The following is a 21694-nucleotide window of genomic DNA, read 5'->3' as shown; positions in this document are numbered from 1 at the left end:
CTATATTCATAATTGAGAGTTTATATTTCATGCTATAACTGCAATGATCCTAGAATATGTGATTCAGTGGAAAACTCATATGCACGTGTGGAATAATAAACGATAAACAAATAGGTTCCTAGTCTTGCCTCTAAGACTGACTCAAGTGTTGTTGGTGATCATGTTTTCCGGATCTTACGATATCGTTAAGTGTAACGATAATCCTAAAACAACATTGAGAGTATGACTCTAGAAGAACGATCATATTGAATCGACCCAAACTTGGTTGTTATGCTTTGAGATAATATCATCTGAAATCAACTGTTATAACACAGATGTTAACATGTGTTTTAGTTCCTCAAACCATGAGAGTATCACAGTCACTTCCTACCGTACGGTGTACTTTGGGGTTGCTCAAGCGTCATCTGAAACATGGTGATCATAACGACAACTTACAGGTCCATCGGAAAATTTGACAAGGGGATGAATAGCTCAAGAGTGGGATTTGCCCCTCCGATGATGGAGAGATATTCTTAGGGGCCTCCCGGTGTGACAGCATCCATCATCATCTTCCCAGACACAGGTGACTACGCCACAGGGATATCGGAACACTTGAACGAGAAAGAAGAAACAACCAATAACAAGAATGGCGGTATAGTGAGCATGTGCATAATTCGGGAGGATACCGACACACCTCGGGTTTTGTAAAGTATCACGAAGTAAAGGGAACATCACATCACTAGTAGAAAACGGAGCTATATTACCGGTTCGTAGGGGCCTTTAGTGCTGGTTTGGCAACCGACACTAAAGTGTGGCGGACTAAAGGTCTCCCCTTTAGTCCCGGTTTAGCACGAACCGGCACTAAAGGGCCACCACGTGGCAGGAGCAAGTTCGGGGGCGGGAAGACCTTTAGTACCGGTTTGTACCACCAATCGGTACTAAAAGGTTTAGGGGTTTTGGTTTTATTATTTATTTTCCCTTTAATTTTCTATTTTCCATTTAATTTAGAGATTGTTTTCCATTTATTTCCCTCTCATAAATTATATTATAACTCATCATCGTCGTTATATTAATATAAAACTCTTGCATCTCATATCATCACCAACAACAACACTAGCTAATAATCATCATATATATGTAGTCATTACCACTATTTTAATCATCATTATGTAATCACCACCAACACTATCTTAAAGAAGAAACAATCACTTGTACAAAAATAAAGATATCATCGAGTTCAACATGGTCATGAGATTATTATAAGCGTTCATAACTAAGACCACAAAAGCATATCACTAATAATTAAGTTCAGGATGAAGAACACGGACATGAGACGAAGTACTAAGAGCAGGAACTATCTAATCACTCTTGCTGCTCTCTCTCTCTCAGGTAAAATGGCACAGAACATGTGTAGCTCTCCTGATTCATCATATTGGAGTGAAAGTGTGTTATATAGACTAGAGGGGGGGGGGGTGAATAGGCGATTTTTATAAATTCTTCACTGAGGAATTTGCTGGTGAGGAAATTCCTTAGCAAAGAACTACTTGCAGCGGAATAAGTACTCAAAAGTAAACAGAACAGAACACTAGCATAGTCATCATGATGAAATGAAGATAAACACAGAGTACATAAAGCGTAAACACAGGATAGCACAGGATGAAGGCGGACAGACTAAATAAATTGAACTGGGGAAATTGAGAAAGTCTTCAGTCAAAGTCTTCAAACAGATATGAACAAGCACACAACAACTGAAATGAGGAAATGAAAGAGTTGAGGAAATAGAACCAGTAAGCTTGGTGAAGACAATTATTTGGTAGACCAGTTCCAAACCTTCATAGACTAGGTCACTCGGCGATCCACAAGGTCCGGACACACAGTTCTCACCGTATTCTCCTTGAGCTAAGGTCACTTGCCCAATCACTCGTGGTAAGTCTTCAGGTGACTTCCAAACCTTCACAGACTAAGTCACTCAGTGATCCACAATTCCTCTTGGATGCTCTAGACCATGACGCCTAACCGTCTGGAAGAAGCACAGTCTTCAAAGCTAACAAGTGTCGGATCCACGCAGGATCAATCTCTTTAGTGATGCTCAATCAGTTTGGGTTTGTAGGTGTGTTTGGGTTTGGGTTTTCCTCACTTGATGATTTTTGCTCAAAGTCCTCGGAGGATGGGATGCTCTCAAATGACAAGTGTCAGTTTCTCTTGGAGCAGCCAACCAGCTAGTGGTTGTAGGGGGCGGATATTTATAGCCTAGGGAGCAGCCCGACATGATAAGGCATAAATGCCCTTCAATGATATGACCGCTAGGTGGGTAGATATTTTGGGACAGCTAACGCATAGCACAGCAACAATTGGAATTTTTGACTCTCAAATTCCTCAGGGCTAACATGTTCCTCACTATGTAGGCAATCAGCACTAGCGAATTCCTAACTCCTCAGTCAGAACAAATTCCTCAGAGACCAGAAAAACTTCGTCTCTGTCACTGAAGAATATGACTGAACTATATGAGATTTCCAATGGCTTCACTCGAAGGGATTGGTAGGTGTAAAATTTTGAGTTGAGCATCACATGGAAATTTTTCCTTAGTATTTCCTTGACCCCCTTTAACAGTACGATTTTTCCTATGACTCAAGAAAGAGAAAATGAAACTACGAAAACAAAAGTCTTCACGCTTCATGTTCCTCGAATGATTGCCAAGTCTTCAAGGTCACACCAATTTCTTCACTTTCAAAGTCTTCAGAAAGTCTTCAGAAATCCAAAGTCTTCAATTGAAGAACTTCATTTTTAGGGGTCGACTTTCTCTGTAAATATCAAACTCCTCATAGACTTATAGACCTGTGTACACTCACAAACGCATCAGTCCCTTAACCTATAAGTCTTCAATACACCAAAATCACTAAGGGGAACTAGATGCACTTACAATCTCCCCCTTTTTGGTGATTTATGACAATATAGGTTAAGTTTTCAACGGGGATAAACATATGAAGTGTAAATACTGATATTGAGGAATTTGATTGCAAGATATAGAAGAACTCCCCCTGAAGATGTGCATAGTGAGGAATTTGCTTTTGAAGAAATGCACACTTGAAGAGTATAATCATGGAGATCTCCCCCCTATATCTTGTAATTCATACATGCATTTGACATATAGTATGAAGAATTTGAAATGCATGATGAAATATGGTGACTGATGTAATTCAACATGCGTGCATTGACATTAATGAGGAATAAGCATGCAGAAGAACCCACCATAGAGTTTAAGTTTACAACTCGATCCAGCAAAGTCATCAAAAGACGAGAGTTGTAACTTAGCAAAAAAGCGCCCATATAAGATAGACCCGCTTGAAGACCAACTCAAATTTCTCCCCCTTTGTCATCGAATGACCAAAAGGGTTGAAAATGAGGACTAACGCCCCTGAAGAATATCATGATGATGGAGGAGCGCCAGCATTGTTGGGGTCTTGTGTCGTTGTAGGGCCTGCCGCAGTGTCGTCCAAGTCTTCATACTCGTCTGTGTCGCGTGATGAAGAATATGAAGTGGTGACCAAGGAAGGAACCTTGACCTTCTTGTATTTCTTCGGTGGAGGAGCAGACCAGTCAAAATGTTCCTTGAAACCCATTTGCTTCAAATCTTCTTCACCATAGAGATGAGACAGAATAGCCCAAGTGCGATCGAAGACTTCATGGAGGTAGTAATGGTTTTTCTTCACTGCATTATGTGTAGAGGTCATGTTGTGAAGAATAGATCTGAACTGACGCTTAACCCATTTGTGGTTTCGATCCACCTTCTGGTGAAGACTAAGAAGCAGCTCACGGTCAGTCATCACACGAGGAGCAGTGACTTGAGGATTTGGCTTGGATGCATTGGCATCAGAATCATGAGTGGCAGAGTCATCATTGGTGGAATAAGATGCAACTTTGCGGAACTGACCATGCAATGGACGAATACCTTCATTGAAAGTGTGTTATATCGACTAGAGGGGAGGTGAATAGGCAATTTTTATGAATTCTTCACCGAGGAATTTGCAGATGAGGAAATTCCTAAATGAAGAACTATTTGCAGTGGAATTAGTACTCAAAAGTAAATATAGCAGAACACAAGCATAGTCATCATGATGAAATGAAAACAAGCACAGAGTACAGAAAGCGTAAACATAGGATAACATAGGATGAAGACGGACAGACTGAAGAAATTGAAATGAGGAAATTGAGAAAGTCTTCAGTCAAAGTCTTCAAACAGATATGAACGAGCACACAACAACTGAAATGAGGAAATGAAAGAGTTGAAGAAATAGAACCAGTAAGCTTGGTTAAGACAATGATTTGGTACACCAGTTCCAACTGATGTCTCAGTTGTACGTCTGGTTGGAGCAGCTAGGTATTTAAACCTGAGGACCCACAGTCCCGGACACCTAGTCCTGAACACGCAGTCCAGGACACTTAGTCCTCACCGTATTCTCCTTGAGATAAGGTCACACAGACCTCGCCCAATCACTCGTGGTAAGTCTTCAGGTGTCTTACAAAACTTCACAGACTAGGTCACTCGACGATCCACAATTCCTCTTGGATGCTCTAGACCATGACGCCTAACCGTCTGGAAGAAGCACAGTCTTCAAAGGTAACAAGCATCAAATCCACGCAGGATCAATCTCTTCAGTGATGCTCAATCACTTTGGGTTGTAGGTGTGTTGGGTTTGGGTTTTCCTCACTTGATGATTTTCGCTCAAGTCCTCGGAGGATGGGATGCTCTCAAATGACAAGTGTTAGTTTCTCTCGGAGCAGCCAACCAGCTAGTGTTTGTAGGGGACGGCTAATTATAGCCTAGGGAGCAGCCCGACATAATATGACATAAATGCCCTTCAATGATATGACCGTTAGGTGGGTAGATATTTTGGGACAGCTGGCGCATAGCACATCAACGGTCGGAATTTTGGCTCTGAAATTCCTCAGGGCTATCATGTTCCTCACTGTGTAGGCAATCCGCACTGGCGAATTCCTAACTCCTCAGTCAGAACAAATTCCTCAGTAACCAGAAGAACTTCATCTCTGTTACTGAAGAAAATCACTGAACTTTATGAGATTTCCAATGGCTTCACTCGAAGGGATTGGTAGGTGTAGGATTTTGAGTTGAGCATCACATGGAAATTTTTCCTTAGTATTTCCTCGACCCCCTTTAACAGTACGGTGTTTCCTATGACTCAAGAAAGAGAAAATGAAACTACGAAAAACAAAAGTCTTCACGCTTCATGTTCCTCGAATGATTGCCAAGTCTTCAAGGCCACACCAATTTCTTCACTTTCAAAGTCTTTAGAAAGTCTTCAGAAATCCAAAGTCTTGAGTCGAAGAACTTCATTTTTAGGGGTCGACTTTCTCTGTAAATATCAAACTCCTCATAGACTTATAGACATGTGTACACTCACAAATGCATCAGTCCCTTAACCTATAAGTCTTCAATACACCAAAATCACTAAGGGGCACTAGATGCACTTACAATCTCCCCCTTTTTGGTGATTGATGACAATATAGGTTAAGTTTTCAATGGGGATAAATATATGAAGTGTAAATACTGATGTTGAGGAATTTGATTGCAAGATATAGAAGAACTCCCCCTGAAGATGTGCATAGTGAGAAATTTGCTTTTGAAGCAATGCACACTTGAAGAGTATAATCATGGAGATCCCCCCTATATCTTGTAATTCAGACACGCATTTCATATAATATGAAGAATTTTAAATGCATGATGAAATATGGTGACTGATGTAATTCAACATGCGTGCATTGACATTAATGAGGAATAAGCATGCAGAAGAACTCAGCAAAAGTATTAGGCCACCACAGAGTTTAAGATTACAACTCGATCCAGCAAAGTCATCAATAGAACGAGAGTTGGAACTTAGAAAAAACGCCCATATAAGATAGACCCGCTTGAAGACTAACTCAAATTTCTCCACCTTTGTCATCGAATGACCAAAAGGGTTGAAAAATGAGGACTAACGCCCCTGAAGAATATCATGTAGATGGAGCAGCGCCAGCGTTGTTGGGGTCTTGAGTCGATGTAGGGCCTGCCGCAGTGTCGCCTAAGTCTTCAAAGTCGTCCGTGTCGCGTGATGAGGAATATGAACTGGCGACCAAGGAAGGAACGTTGACCTTCTTGAATTTCTTCGGTGGAGGAGCAGACCAGTCAAAATCTTCCTTGAAGCCCATTTGCTTCAGATCTTCTTCATCATAGAGATGTGACAGAATAGCCCAGGTGCGATCAAAATCCTCATGGAGGTAGTAATGGTTTTTCTTCACTGCATTATGTGTAGAAGTCATGTTGTGAAGAATAGAGCCAAACTGACACTTAAACCATTTGTGGTTTCGATCCACCTTCTGGTGAAGACTAAGAAGCAGCTCACGGTCAGTCATCACACGAGGAGCAGTGGCTTGAGGATTTGGCTTGGATGCATTGGCAGCAGAAACATGAGTGGCAGAGTCATCATTGGTGGAAGAAGATGCAGCTTTGCGGAACTGACCATCTAATGGATGAATACTGTCGGTGTCAAAACTGGCGGATCTCGGGTAGGGGGTCCCGAACTGTGCGTCTAGGCGGATGGTAACAGGAGACAAGGGACACGATGTTTTTACCCAGGTTCGGGCCCTCTCGATGGAGGTAAAACCCTACTCCTGCTTGATTGATATTGATGATATGGGTAGTACAAGAGTGGATCTACCACGAGATCAAGGAGGCTAAACCCTAGAAGCTAGCCTATGGTATGATTGTTGTTCGTCCTATGGACTAAAACCCTCCGGTTTATATAGGCACCGGAGAGGGCTAGGGTTACACAGAGTCGGTTACAATGGTAGGAGATCTACATATCCGTATTGCCAAGCTTGCCTTCCACGCCAAGGAAAGTCCCACCCGGACACGGGACGAAGTCTTCAATCTTGTATCTTCATAGTCTTGGAGTCCGGCCAATGATGATAGTTTGGCTATCCGGACACCCCCTAGTTCAGGACTCCCTCAGTAGCCCCTGAACCAGGCTTCAATGACGACGAGTCCGACGCGCATATTGTCTTCGGCATTGCAAGGCGGGTTCCTCCTCCAAATAATTCATAGAAGATTGCGAACACCAAGATAGTGTCCGGCTTTGCAAAATAAATTCCCCGTACCACCGTAGAGAGAATAATATTCACACAAGTTCAATCTGATGACGTATTTTGTCGCGCGACGTCACACCACTACCAAGCCTTTACTCGAATCGTTTTTATTATACCACCTCAGCGCATTTAGCGAAGCGGTTTCCTTGGCACGTCTTGTCGAAGCAGAGATCGTGTTCCCCTTATTCCGGGATTCCCATCAATACAGACGTGGGTAACCCAACCGCACCATTGATTGTGGCGCTTGGGAGATAAGCGAGTTTTACCAGGCCGGTGGGGACGTATAGTTTCGTCCGCCCATATATAAGGGGATAAGGATCCACCTCTTTCACCTACGCCTTCTTCCTCCTTTGCTTATCCATCTCCGCGCACTCGAGCTCCAGCGCCCAAGGCCACACATCTCACCTCAAACCTTCTCCAGCCATGTCCGGAGCGGGAGGCAAGTGGATGGCCTCCTCCATTACGGAGGGGCACATCGAGAAGCTGCGCAGCGCCGGATACCTGTCCAGCGACATCGCGCACCAGCTGCCCGACGAGGGGCAGCTCATCCCCACCCCCAGTCCCCATGAGAGGGTCGTATTCCTTCCCCACTTCCTCCGCGGACTGGGCTTCCCACTTCACCCCTTTGTCCGGGGGCTCATGTACTACTACGGCCTGGATTTCCACGTTCTGGCCCCAAATTTCATCCTCAACATCTCGGCGTTTATCGTCGTGTGCAAGGCCTTCCTCTGCATCCAGCCCCACTTTGGCTTGTGGCTAAAGACCTTCAATGTCAAGCCGAAGGTTGTGAACGGGAGCCAAGCGGAGTGCGGAGGCGCCATGGTGGGCAAAATGCCCAACGTCACTTGGCTCGAGGGTGCCTTCGTGGAATCCATCAAAGGGTGGCAATCGGGGTGGTTCTACATCACCGAGCCGCGTGACCCTAAATGGGCAGCGGCCCCCGAATTCAGATCTGGCATCCCCATGCAGCTCACCTCCTGGAAAGAGAAGGGCTTGCTATGGGGTAGTTCGGAAGAGCTGACCGGACTCCAGTCCTGTCTCCATACCCTGGTGAACAAGAAGCTTAAGCTTGTCAACGTGATCCAGGTCATGCTCGTTCGTCAGATTCTCCCCTGCCAGCAACGGGCCTTCAATTTGTGGGAGTTTGATCCGGCACAGCACCGAACCTTGAGCGGGCTCTTCGACACAACGTACGAAGCTGCCTGGAGGGTGTTGTTCAAGGGCGCCAAAGCTTCCGCATCCGCAACGGAAGATCGCGGATTCAGCACGCAGTGCCCGGTTGGCGAGGTAAGCTATGTTATCCTTTATGGGACATTTGCTTTTCATAGTTTGACTCTATGCGGGATCTAAACTCCCAATGCCTTTAACAGGACTGGCAGAAGACGTCCGGACAGGTTAACTGTCCGGCTCCCCTTCCAGAAGACCCAGCGGACACCCGCTTGACGGGGCTGCTGGTCCCGGCACTTTACGTGGTGCCGGAGAAGAAGGCCAAGAAGAAGGCCATGGGAACCCGAAGGAGTTCCCGGCATCAGGTGGTATCGGATTCATCGTCAGATGACTCCGAGGCGGACTCCTCCCCTGAGGACGAGGAGGAGAAGAAAGAGGCCTCTCCCCCAGCGGGGGGAGAGAAGAAGAGGAAGGCCTCCCCAACGAGGGAGGCCGAAGGGTCCAAGAAGGGAAGGACCCTTCCCCCGGACTGCTCCGCCAACGTCGGCGGCGGTGACGAGGAGTGGCCCTCAAGGGCCAAGCCCCTGGCGAGATCGTAAGTATCCGAACTCCTAGATAATTTATAATTTTTCTTTTTGCCACACGGTGTCTTTCTAATGCCGCATACAACCTGTAGTCCGGCCAAGGACGATCTTCCCGCTTCGTCGAGCGGGTCCTTGGGTATGTTGGATATGGATTCTCTTCCGACTGCCTCAATCCCCCGTGATGCTGACAACGCCGAGGTGGGATCCCGGGAAGGGACCCGCCAGGACGAGGAGGCCCCGGAGGTGCCGCAAGGCAACCTCCCGGACTCTGCACCGGACTCCGCACGGAACCTGAAGTGGTTCCGGAGTCCGGCGAGCGGCCCCTTCGTAAGAAGGGCAAGACTGTGACACCGGCGGCCTCTGTCCAACTGGAGGCGCCAGATAACTTGCTGGAGGCACTCAACGGCGCTTCCATCAAAGAAGAACACCACACTGTCATGAGTGCAGTGATTCAGAAGGTTCAACTCGCCAAGAGCGGGCTGACCGAAGCCTGCAACAGCCTTCTAACAGGCTTTGAGGTAAGAATTTTAAGATATGCAATATAATACCGCATAGACAGTAGCCCCTGATGCTCGGTTTGGTGTTCGGAAAGAAAAGCCAGGCTGAGGATCTAAAAAGATATACACAGGAGTTCTAAAAAATATGTCAATATGGGATTGCAGGCTGCGTTGCTGACCTCTGCCGCACTGACTGCAGAGGTCAATGCTTTAAAGCAAAGCCTCGAGCGGTCCAAGAGCGAGCTCGGCCGTGCCAAGAAGCAGCTCGAGGACAAGGAAGGTGAGTAACACCGTATTAAATTTGTACCTTACAGAAAAGGATTTGGTTGCAAGAGAAATAACAAGGATAACGTGGGTACTCCAGGGGCCACGAATGTGGCGGCGACCCTGAAGGAGGCGGTGTCCGCGGCCGAGCACAATGCGGCCGCGGAGCGAGCCGAGCGAGAGAAGCAGGAGGCGCGGGTGGCAGAGGTGCAGCAAGAGCTCCAGGCTCTCATGGAAAAACATGAGAGTTTGGAGCGCGACTCAAAGACTCGAGAGTCCGAGCTTGCATCGGCTCTTGAGAGTGCCAAAGCCGCTAAGGCCGAAGCCCTCAAGGCCCTCCAGGAAATCGAGGCATTGAAGAAGATAGCAGCGGGTAAGGCATTTTTCATGCAAAGCAAGCATGTGAATGTGAATTACCTATTACTTACCCGAATTAGGAGCTCTCCAGGAGCGTTCGCAGATTTGCCCCGCAGCGTGTCCGATGCTGCCGCTTTCTACCGGTCCGAGGAGGGGAGCTCGACGGAGAAGGTCTTCTGGTCTCAGTATGCTGAGGCCGGACATCCGGTGCCCCTTAGCGACCAGCTGAAGCAGCTAGTCGAGCTCCACAAGGTGGCCGAACAGGCCATGAAGGGCCTCATAGTTCGGCTGTGGCCCAAGGAGGCCATGCCTGGGAGCTACTTCGGCCTGGTGCGGCGGCTGGTGGATGCGTGTCCCTGGGTTGAAGTCGTCAAGCACTCCTCCTGCATTGAAGGTGCCGTCGGGACCTTGCCCGTGCAAAGGTGCGCTGGGGCAGGATGGACGCTGAGAAGCTTTTGATGGATGCGCCGCCGGCGGGCAAGGAGTATCGCACGCCCGAAATGTATTATAAGAGTGTCCTGTAGGGTGCCCGCATGATTGCGGGTGAGTGCTCCAAAGATGTAATATTTGAGTAGACTCGCATTTTGTTATCCTGTGCGCTGAAGACTTTGTTCATATGCGCTAAGCAACGCTTGTTAATTTAAAATATTACCTTCTGTGCGGTCGTTTATCAAATCTGAGAGATGGCAAGTCATCGGCTTCAGCCCCCATGCCACGAGTGCTGGGGTGTTCGGGATAAACTTGAGCGCTCTTGTTCCCATTTGTGGGTCCATCTAGGGAGGCGCTCAACACAACGAATGAGGCAACCGGACTTATAATGCTTGAACACTCTCACTTAGCCATAAAATTCTATAATTTTAAATTTCGGCGAAGCCCCTAGTGTTCGGAAGACCGAGTTCGGGGCGCTATCCACGCCTAGGCCGGACAAAGCCGGTTCCTCGCTCTAAGCGGCATAAGTCTTTAGGGACTCGAAAAGACCTCTCGAACAGCGACCAGCTCTCGCCTTATCATGACGGTCAGTTTTAGCTTTCTCCACTGAGGTGCTCGCCCAGCTCAACTGGGGCGCAATCGCAGTGGTTCTCCCAGTGCTACCTTAGCCGATACAACGGAACGTAAGGTACCAAAACATGGGAGCCGGCCAAACCAAACTATTGACCCAAGACATGATTCAGAGCCGATGCATATAATGCTATAAGTTCGAGGTGCCGCACTTGTGAAAGTGTTCGGACTTATCACACCGTAATGTGGGGAACTTAAGCCCCTGGTGTATTTAGCCGTACCAAAGTGTATGGATGCAACATGTCATAAATGAACATATGTATAAGAAATAAATGCAATTATAAAAAAGTGATGCATTGTTTATTCAAGAAATACTGCCATGAATGCAGAACGATACAAATAGTGTGGTAAGTAAGGGATGGGACTATTAAACATGTCCCCCTCCAGAGGTAGGCTGCGGAATGGTGTATAAAACAGATTTAATGCTCGTAATGGAGACCACCTGGATACTCGTCGTAGCCTTTCTCCTCCCCTGGCTGTTGCATCGTGAGTTCGGCAGGTCTACTGCCGGACAGGGCCTCTGGTGAATGGAGTCCTGTGGGTAAGAAAAAAGAAAAAGAGTGACACACATGGGAGCCCCTGGTGTGGTTGAGCCGCACTCTAGGCCTGTCGTGGTCGTGCCCCTCCCCCTATGCCCATGGTATCTCCAGAGCGTAATGATGTATGCGAAGGACCAGTCTTGCAATCTTGCAAGGGCAGGGGTTGGGGCCGCATTGCTACGCGTGCTCAGAACGTGCCAGGTGGTCTTGTTGTAGGTTACTCCGGGCGCGTTTAGCCGTGTCCGATCGCTTAACGGCCAGACTCGAGAATTGCCTTAAGAGGCTGCTCTATACTTCTGCCGCGAGAGCCGCTGTTCCTCCGTTCGGAGGGAGCGTTCGGTGTTTCCGTTGACCGTGATGACTCCTCGAGAGCCTGGCATCTTGAGCTTGAGGTATGCGTAATGCGGCACCCCGTTGAACTTTGCAAACGCGGTCTGTCCGAGCAGAGCGTGATAGCCGTTGCGGAACGGGGATATGTCAAAGATTAACTCCTCGCTTCGGAAGTTATCCGGGGATCCGAAGACCACTTCCAGTGTGACTGAGCCTGTACAATTGGCCTCTACACCTGGTATGACGCCTTTGAAGGTCGTCATTGTGGGTTTAATCCTTGAGGGGTCTATGCCCATCTTGCGCACTGTATCCTGATAAAGCAGGTTCAGGCTGCTGCCGCCGTCCATCAGGACTCTGGTGAGGTGAAATCCATCGACGATTGGGTCTAAAACCAATGCGGCGAATCCGCCATGGCGGATACTGGTGGGGTGGTCCCTTTGATCAAAAGTGATCGGGCAGGAGGACCATGGGTTGAACGTCGGGGCGACTGGCTCCATCGCATATACGTCCCTGAGTGCACGCTTCCGCTCCCTCTTGGGTATGTGCATTGCGTATATCATGTTTACCGTCCGTACTTGTGGGGGGAAACCTTTCTGTCTTCTATTGTTCGGCGGTCGGGTCTCTTCCTCGTCATCGCTATGCAGCCCCTTGTCATTGTTTTTGGCAATTAACTTGCCTGCCTGCTTGAATACCCAACAATCCCTGTTGGTGTGATTAGCTGGCTTTTCGGGGGTGCCATGTATCTGGCAAGAGCGGTCGAGTATTCGATCCAAATTGGATGGACCCGAAATAGTTCTTTTGAATGGCTTTTTCCGCTGACCGGGTTTAGAGCCTCTGAATCCGGCGTTGACTGCCGTATCCTCAGTGTTATCACCGTTGACGCGGCATTTGTTTTTGTTGCGACGCGACCTGCCATTGCGGTCCTTGGTATCCGGACTGCCAAATTTTTTGCTGAGGTTGTTACTGCGGGCTAGCCAGCTGTCCTCTCCCGCGCAGAAGCGGGTCATAAGTGATGTGAGGGCTGCCATGGATTTCGGCTTTTCCTGTCCTAGGTGCCGGGCAAGCCACTCGTCGCGGATGTTATGTTTGAAGGCCGTGAGGGCCTCTGCATCCGGACAGTCGAAGATTTGATTTTTTTTGTTAAGAACCGTGTCCATAACTGTCTGGCCGATTCGTCTGGCTGTTGAATTGTGTGGCTTAGGTCATCGGCGTCTGGTGGTCGCACATATGTGCCCTGGAAGTTGTCAAGGAATGCGGCTTCCAGGTCTTCCCAACACCCAATTGATTCTGCTGGCAAGCTGTTAAGCCAATGCCGAGCTGGTCCTTTAAGCTTGAGTGGGAGATATTTGATGGCGTGAAGATCGTCACCGCGGGCCATGTGGATATGAAGGAGATAGTCTTCGATCCAAACCGCGGGGTCTGTTGTGCCATCGTAGGATTCAATGTTCATGGGTTTAAACCCTTCGGGGATTTGATGATCCATTACTTCATCTGTGAAGCATAGTGGGTGTGCGGCGCCTCTATATTGGGCTATATCACGACGTAGCTCAAGTGAGCTTTGTCTACTGTGTTCGGCCCGGCCGGAGTTGCTGTATCCGGCGCGACGATCGTTGTTGCGCATCGTGGGGCGCCCACGCGATCTGTAGATCGATCTTGATTGTCTTGCCTTATCCTCCAATATGTCTCGCAAGTCCGGCGCATTCCCCCGTGGCTTCGTACTTTTCGAGCGGTGCCGGGGTACGGTTCCGGTGGAGGGCCTAGAGGCCTCTCTGTCGCGACCACGAGGTGGTCGGTCAGCCGTATTGTGCGCTGGTGATGCAGGTTTATATGCCTCCTCCTCTAATCGGGGGAGCAACTTGCGTTTGGGGTAGCTTTTGGAGGGGCGTTCGAGTTCATACTCTTCGGCCGCAAGGACTTCAGTCCATCTGTCAGCTAGCAGGTCTTGATCAGCTCTAAGCTGTTGCTGCTTTTTCTTTAGGCTATTCGCTGTGGCCACTATCCTGCGTTTGAAACGCTCTTGTTCGACGGGATCCTCGGGCACGACAAATTCGTCGTCGTTGAGGCTTGCCTCGTCTCCGGAGGGAGGCATGTAATTATCATCCTCTACCTCTTTGTCTGCCGCTCTGTCATGAGGGCTGGCTTCTCCGTCCTCCTGTGCTGAATCTTGCTGGAGGGGGTTGTCTTCGGCACTCTCTGGGGTGTTATTATCTCCGGTGCCGGAATCTCCATTCTTGCTGTGGCGGGATTTAGAGCGGCGCCGCTGACGCCGGCGCTTGGGCTGTTTCTTGGAGGAGTCTTCCTCCGCTGCTTCCTCGCCATTCCCATCCTTTGGGATGTCCACCATGTATATGTCATATGACGAGGTGGTCTTCCAGTGCCCCGTAGGCGCTGGTTCTTGGTCGTCTCCGGCATCATCGTCCATACCATCGATGTCTTCGGAGTCGTAGTCTAGCATGTCGGTTAGATCGTCGACAGTGGCTACAAAGTGGGTGGTGGGTGGGCTTTGAATTTTTTCGTCGTCCGCATCCCAACCGTCCTGACCGCAGTCCGGCCAGGGCTCTCCTGATAACGAGAGGTACTTTAGCGAGTTCAAGATGTCGCCAAAAGGTGAGTGTTGAAAGATGTCCGCAGCGGTGAACTCCATGATCGGCGCCCAATCGGATTCGATTGGAGGGGGCGCAGGAGGTTCGGAGTCCGGCGAGGAGTCCGACACCTCGGAGTCACGAGCATCATAAGGGACAAGGTCAGTATTCGGCTCCATCGCCGTAGGGGCAGCAGTCCCCGAGGCGGTGTCTAGCCACCCATCCTCGATCTGCGCAATCGGCTCCAAATTAGGGGTCGGAGCGGACTCATGTGCGGCCTCCAGGGCACTGTCCGGTAGCAGAGCTAAATCATGCCCATCGAGACAGTGCGGCGCGCTCGGCTGTGGCTCGAATCCATCGAAGATCAAGTCTCCGTGGATGTCAGCCGTGAAGTTTAGACTTCCAAATTTGACCTGATGGCCAGGGGCGTAGCTTTCGATCTACTCGAGATGGCCAAGCTAATTGGCCCGCAGTGCAAAGCCGCCGAATACGAAGATCTGTCCGGGGAGAAAAGTCTCACACTGGGCTGCGTCATTGTTGATGATCGAAGGAGCCATCAAGCCTTTCGGTGACGACACATAGGAACTCTCAATGAAAACACCAACGTCGGTGTCAAAAGCGGCGGATCTCGGGTAGGGGGTCCCGAACTGTGCGTCTAGGCGGATGGTAACAGGAGACAAGGGACATGATGTTTTTACCCAGGTTCGGGCCCTCTCGATGGAGGTAAAACCCTACTCCTGCTTGATTGATATATTGATGATATGGGTAGTACAAGAGTGGATCTACCACGAGATCAAGGAGGCTAAACCCTAGAAGCTAGCCTATGGTATGATTGTTGTTCGTCCTATGGACTAAAACCCTCCGGTTTATATAGGCACCGGACAGGGCTAGGGTTACACAGAGTCGGTTACAATGGTAGGAGATCTACATATCCGTATTGCCAAGCTTGCCTTCCATGCCAAGGAAAGTCCCATCCAGACACGGGACGAAGTCTTCAATCTTGTATCTTCATAGTCTTGGTGTCCGGCCGATGATGATAGTTCGGCTATCCGGACACCCCTAGTTCAGGACTCCCTCAAATACCTTCATCGATAACAGCTGGTGCCTTGCCGTTCTCATCAGCTGAGGAATATGTCCGCTTGAGGACTTCAATCGGGGGCAAGTAGCTGAGGTGATTCTGAAAGTCAGCTTTGTAGTTGAGTGAAGACCTTGTTCTGAGCAATCTCATAATCCAAGGAGCATAAGGCTTCAGCTCAAACGGTGAAAGTGCAACATTTGCTAGAGTCCTCATGAAGAAATCATGATAATTGATAGGGATGCCATGCATGATGTTGAATAGTATATTCTTCATCATGCCAATAATTTCCTCATCGGATGAGTCGTGGCCTTTGATAGGACTTATAGTCTTCGTCAGAATGCGATAGATGGTTCTTGGCACATACAACAATTCCTTCATGAGGAATTTGGTCCTTGGGGCTTGACCAGGCTTTAGAGGCTTCATGATCACTTGCATGTAATGAGTAGTGAGTTCAGGCTCTTTGTACAGACAACGAGCACCAGCAGGTGGATGACTGATTGGCAGGGCATGAAGTAATTCAGAGGAGGGTGCCTTATAGTGAGTGTTTTCGGTCATCCAGTCCAACACCCAAGAGTTGATATCATTAGCATCACCTGTGATGTGGAGTGTTGCGTAGAACTGATGAATAAGCTCTTCATTCCAATCAACTATGTCTGAGCAAAAGTTGAGCAAGCCTACATCATGAAGCATACTGAGGACTTGAGAGAAGCAAGGCATTGATTCCATGTCCACGTGAGGAATATGCTCGTGGTTAAAGAGTTTTTCCTTGTTGAAGAGCAGAGAAGAATAGAAATTGGCCTAGCTGGCAGTCCAGAAGCGCTTCCTTCTAAGACGAGCATTGTCATAAGGGTTGAAATCAGTGAAGAACACATGCTATCAGCCTTGAATTTCTGCTTCTTTGAGAAGGGATCCTTTGGCTTGGGCTGAGGAGTGTCAGTTAATTGCATCACCACTTCAGGAATCACAATCTCAGGATCCACAAACTGAGAAATTTGAGGCTCTTCTTCAGCTGCAGCCTGGGTGTTCAATTCTTCATTTACAATTTCTTCAGCACTAGTGGCTGGAATATCTTCATGGACAGATGGGGTTGCATGAGGTTCTTCAGATCCCATTTGTACTTCAGTAGCAGCTAGGGACTAAGGAATTGCTTGAAGTGGAGTGAACATTGGAGAGTTGGGGTGCTGACTTTCCCAAAAGTCATCATTTAACACAGGTGTGGTACAGCCAATGTCCACATCCTCATCTTCCATTTCTTCAACACCGGCCTCTTCAGCAGTGAACTAAGGCATAGGCGAGGAGACAACTGGTGTTGAAGGGATTTCATCCACTTCAATTTCTTCATCCAACCGCTCTGACGAAGCAGCAGAAGGATTCTCTTCATCGGATTCGCTTGGAATTACATAATCTTCACCGAAAGTAACAAGGTCCTTTGATGGCATGAATGAGACAGGAACGAAATCAATTGGGTTGTGAAATGAGCTTGTCAAAGGCTTCATCTTCTTCGGAGCTGAAGAATCTGATGAAGTTGATGCCTTCCTTTTCTTAATAGTTGCATGCTCTGCAGCCTTGGTCTTCTTCGCATCTGATGTAGATAGAAGGATCGGAGTTGGTGTAGGCGGGAGGAGCAGAGGAATTTGGTGCAGTTTATTCAGGCGCAACTGATGCAGTTGCCCTGACTTCTTCACTTTCTTCAGGTGCACCACTAGTGGATGCCCTGGCAATTTCTTCAGCGGCTCGAATGCAGTCATCAGCCCTGGTACTTTCATTTTCTTCAGCAGCCTGATTGTCATCAGCAATGCTGGCATGTTCTTCAGTGGGCTGAGCAGATGCTTCAGCCGGAGTAACTTCAATGTGCACTGGAGCAGTAGCACTTGAAGTGAATTTCTTTGTCAGATTGACGAACCGGACCTTGGCGCCCTTCCAATCAGCATAGTAGCGATTGAATTCATCACTCAGTTGCTTGATCTCAGCTTGCAAGGCAATGAGTTGATCAGGGGTAAGATTGAGGACATTGTCCTTGAGGTAGCGCTGCTTCTTGTACTGCGCTTTCTTCAGTCTTCTGCCTTCTTCAAATTTCCACTTCTCTTCCTCAATGAAAGCAGTCAGAACATGACTTTGACCAGGAGTGAGGTTCATCTCCGGCAAAGGCGTGTTAGGGTCCTTGTGCCATAGGTCAATGAAGTCGAGGATCAACTTTGGATCCAATAGCAGTGGCACATTGCTGCCTTTGGCTCTGGCGGCCCTGGCATACCTGTCTCTGATGATTTCGGCAAGTTCTTCATCATCAGCCTCATCGTCATCAGATGGCACTTGGAAGGAGACCTGCTTCTTGTGAGGACTTGGTCGAAGGCCTCGTCCAGAAGTGGCCTTTTTCTTCAGCAGAGAGGGGCCAGCTGAGGAACTTGCAGATGCTCCTGAGGCAATTGAGATGCCTGTAGTCCTTTGGCACATGGCGAGATGCACAGGTGCAGAGGATTTGGTCGGAGCAGCTGAAGACTTTGTCGGAGGAGCTGAGGACTTTGAAGGAGGAGCAGTCTGAGGAATTGGCCGTGAGGGCTTTAAAGAATCTGGCCGTAAGGGCATTGCCGAGGAACTTGGCCGTGAGGGCATTGAGGGTGAAGCACTTGGCTTATGCGCATGCTTCTTAGGCATCGCCTTCTTCGACTTATTAGCAGAGGCCTCAGTAGCGGTAGCTACAGCAGCAGAGTCTTCATTGAATTTCCTCACTGCTTCCTTTGCTTGTTTGGCCAGTTTGGCCTGGTGCTTTGCCCATTCATCAGGATAATCCTCACCGCGCTTGAGGCTGGTGGGATCTGCCAATTGGCCAGGTGCCAATGGAGGTCTTGGGCATGGAGGGTTGAGTGCGAATTTCATCATATACTTGGGAGTAGCATATCTGTACTCCCTCCATTCCCGTGCCCATCTCCCTCTATCCTCTGTATGCGCACCTTGCGCTGATTTTTGTCCTCCTTGCCAAATTTGGCCTCATCAGGAGTGCAGTAACCCTTGTATATGTCCTCAGGATTTTGAAAGCAGTATTGACCTCAGGCCTTTTTCCTCCCTTCTGAGGCTTCTTTCCATCAGCCATTTTCTTTAGCTGAGGAATATGAACAACTGAAGTTTCTGAAGAGGTGTGCAACTTTTCTTCGAGGAACGCTGCAAATGAGTTAAGTTGATGAGAACCAAGTGATTCAGCAGCGGACATGAGTACCTGTGAACAGAGTATAGTTGCGAGGAATTTGGAGAGGTCATATGCGTTCTCAAAAGATTTTCAAAAAGAATAGGTTTGAGGAATTTGACCAGATGAGTCTTGAAGAATTTCACTAAGCGTCCTTAATCTTAGGTTCCAGAGTTGTATAGATTGAAAATCCACACAATTGAGGAATCTTGAAGAAAATCATCGCTTAGATAAACGAATCAAGAGCAGATGACATGTAAGGTGTTCCTGTGTGTGAAGACTTGAAGAATAAACACCTTTGAAGATTTTCAAGAAAACATATGAATTAAAGAGGACAGTAAAAGTAACTTTTCATTACCCTTGATGAAGAACACGATGAACTGGGAAGAGTAGATGTGAAGTTTGTCAGTTCAGATCTTCCACGCACTAACTCGGCAGAGGAAGACGGCTACAGCGGCGGCGGAGTGAAGAAATCCGCAACCGGCGCGAGTACGATGGCGATCAGGTCGAGGCAGTGAAGCTCTTCCTCACCGACGATGATGAAGTAGCGGCGGCGCTAGGGTTTGAGAAGCTCGAGTGGGAGTGAGAGCGAGCGGGTAAAACAAAGTGAGGAAGAAGCAGGGGTATTTATAGTGAAAGTGAAAAACTGTACGCCCGAGGAAATCAGACGAACGTGCCCCTGGCCCTTCTCATTCGCTTGACATGTGTCACCCACATACTGAGAGGTGGTGATCATGTAGGATCGTGGGTGAGTAGATAAGTATTGTCGTGGGATGCGGAACGGTTTGAGCGGCAAAGCCAAAAATTCAGATAAGATAAGTTAAAAGTTCCGTTCGCAATTTCTTCAGCTGTGAAGGACACAGTGAAGATTTTGAACGAGTTTCAAAGAAAACACACATGAAGAATTTGTGAACACACTTGGTTGAGTTTAGCATAGAGGGGGAAGGGTCCGATCACATTCACTTGCCAGAAGAAATCAACTTGAAGAATTAGCAATAAGTGAATGTTGTAGAGGACATAAACTCACACACACACACACACACACACATATGTATATTCAAATGAAGAACAACGTCGGAAAGAGTGAAGACAATGCAAAGTTGAAGAATTTGAAAAGCCGAGGAATTTCAAAAACAAAGAAAAACTCAAATTGAAGATTTTCAACTTTGGTTGGTGGCGTAACCCACCGTATAAGAAAGCTGATTTCAGACACCGCGTACAGTTGTCGTAGGGCTCTAAGAATCAATTTATTTATTAATTTCATCACACTTAGAGGGTTAGTCTTCATTGATTGAAGAAAAACGTTACTTCGTGTGTTGCGCATCTAAGTCATCAAGTCAGCATTAGTGTTAGGATGTGTGTCCTTTTCAGAGAACATTTGAAGATTCTAGGATATTTAGCTCACACCGCAACTTGCTAAATCTCTTCTCATCCAAGGGCTTAGTGAAGATATCGGCCAGCTGGTCTTTAGTGCTTGCATGGTCGATGGAGATGTCGCCCTTCAACACATGATCACGAAGAAAATGATGACAAATCTGGATGTGCTTTGTCTTCGAGTGCTGAACTGGGTTATGAGCAATCTTGATAGCACTCTCATTGTCACAGTAGATAGGCACATTCTTCATGTTGATGCCATGGTCCTTGAGTGTTTTCTTCATCCATAGTAATTGAGCACATCATGATCCAGCAACGATGTACTCAGCTTCTGCAGTGGAGAGTGATATGCAGTTCTATTTCTTCGAGGACCAACAGACCAAAGATCGTCCGAGGAAATAGCATGTGCCTGACGTTGACTTGCGGTCCACATGATCGCTAGCATAGTCAGAGTCTGAATATCCAATGAGATCAAACGAAGAGCCCTCGGGATACCATAATCCAAGTGTTGGTGTGTGAGCTAAATATCTAAGAATATGCCTCACAGCCTTATGGTGTGATTCCTTCGGTGTAGCTTGAAATCGGGCACACATGCAAACACTAAGCATAATATCCGGCCTAGATGCACATAGGTACAATAAAGAGCCAATCATGGAGCGGTATACCTTTTGATCGAAGTCTTTACCATTTTCATCAGTGCATAGATGGCCATTTGTGGGCATTGGAATTTTGACCCATTTGCAATCTTGCATGCCGAATTTCCTCAATACGTCCTTGAGGTATTTCTCCTGAGATATGAATATGCCATTGCGCTGTTGACGAATTTGAAGACCTAAAAAGAATTTCAATTCTCCCATCGTAGACATTTGATATTCTTCACTCATCATATATGCAAATTCATCACTGTATCGTTGGTCAGTACAGCCAAAAATGATATCATCAACATAAATTTGGCACACAAACAATTCACCATCGTAAGATTTAGTGAAAAGAGTTGGGTCAAGTGAACCGGGTTTGAAGCCTTTCTTCATGAGGAATTCCTTCAAAGTATCATACCACGCCCGAGGGGCCTGCTTGAGGCCATACAGGGCCTTATTAAGTCTGAAGACTTTGTCAGGATGCTTTGGATCTTCAAAACCTGGGGGCTGAGCAACATATGCTTCTTCCTCAAGCTTACCATTGAGGAATGCACTTTTCACATCCATTTGTTGTAAGATAATATCATGATGGTTAGCATAAGCAAGTAATATGCGAATAGCCTCAAGTCTAGCAAGAAGTGCAAAAGTTTCATCGAAGTCAATTCCTTCAACCTGTGTGTAGCCTTGCGCTACAAGCCGTGCCTTATTCCTCACAACAAGGCCATTTTCATCTTGCTTGTTGCGGTAGATCCACTTTGTGCCAATAATGTTGTGCTTGCGAGGATCTGGACGTTTGACCAGTTCCTAGACGTTGTTGAGCTCGAACTAATGTAATTCTTCTTGCATAGCTTGAATACACTCAGGCTCCAGAAATGCTTCATCTACCTTAGTGAGCTCTGTGATAGAGACAAAAGCAAAGTGCCCACAA

This window comes from Triticum dicoccoides, chromosome 3B (assembly GCF_002162155.2).
Source record: "Triticum dicoccoides isolate Atlit2015 ecotype Zavitan chromosome 3B, WEW_v2.0, whole genome shotgun sequence".
Taxonomy (NCBI): domain Eukaryota; kingdom Viridiplantae; phylum Streptophyta; class Magnoliopsida; order Poales; family Poaceae; genus Triticum; species Triticum dicoccoides.
Note: the sequence above shows the minus strand (reverse complement) of the source record.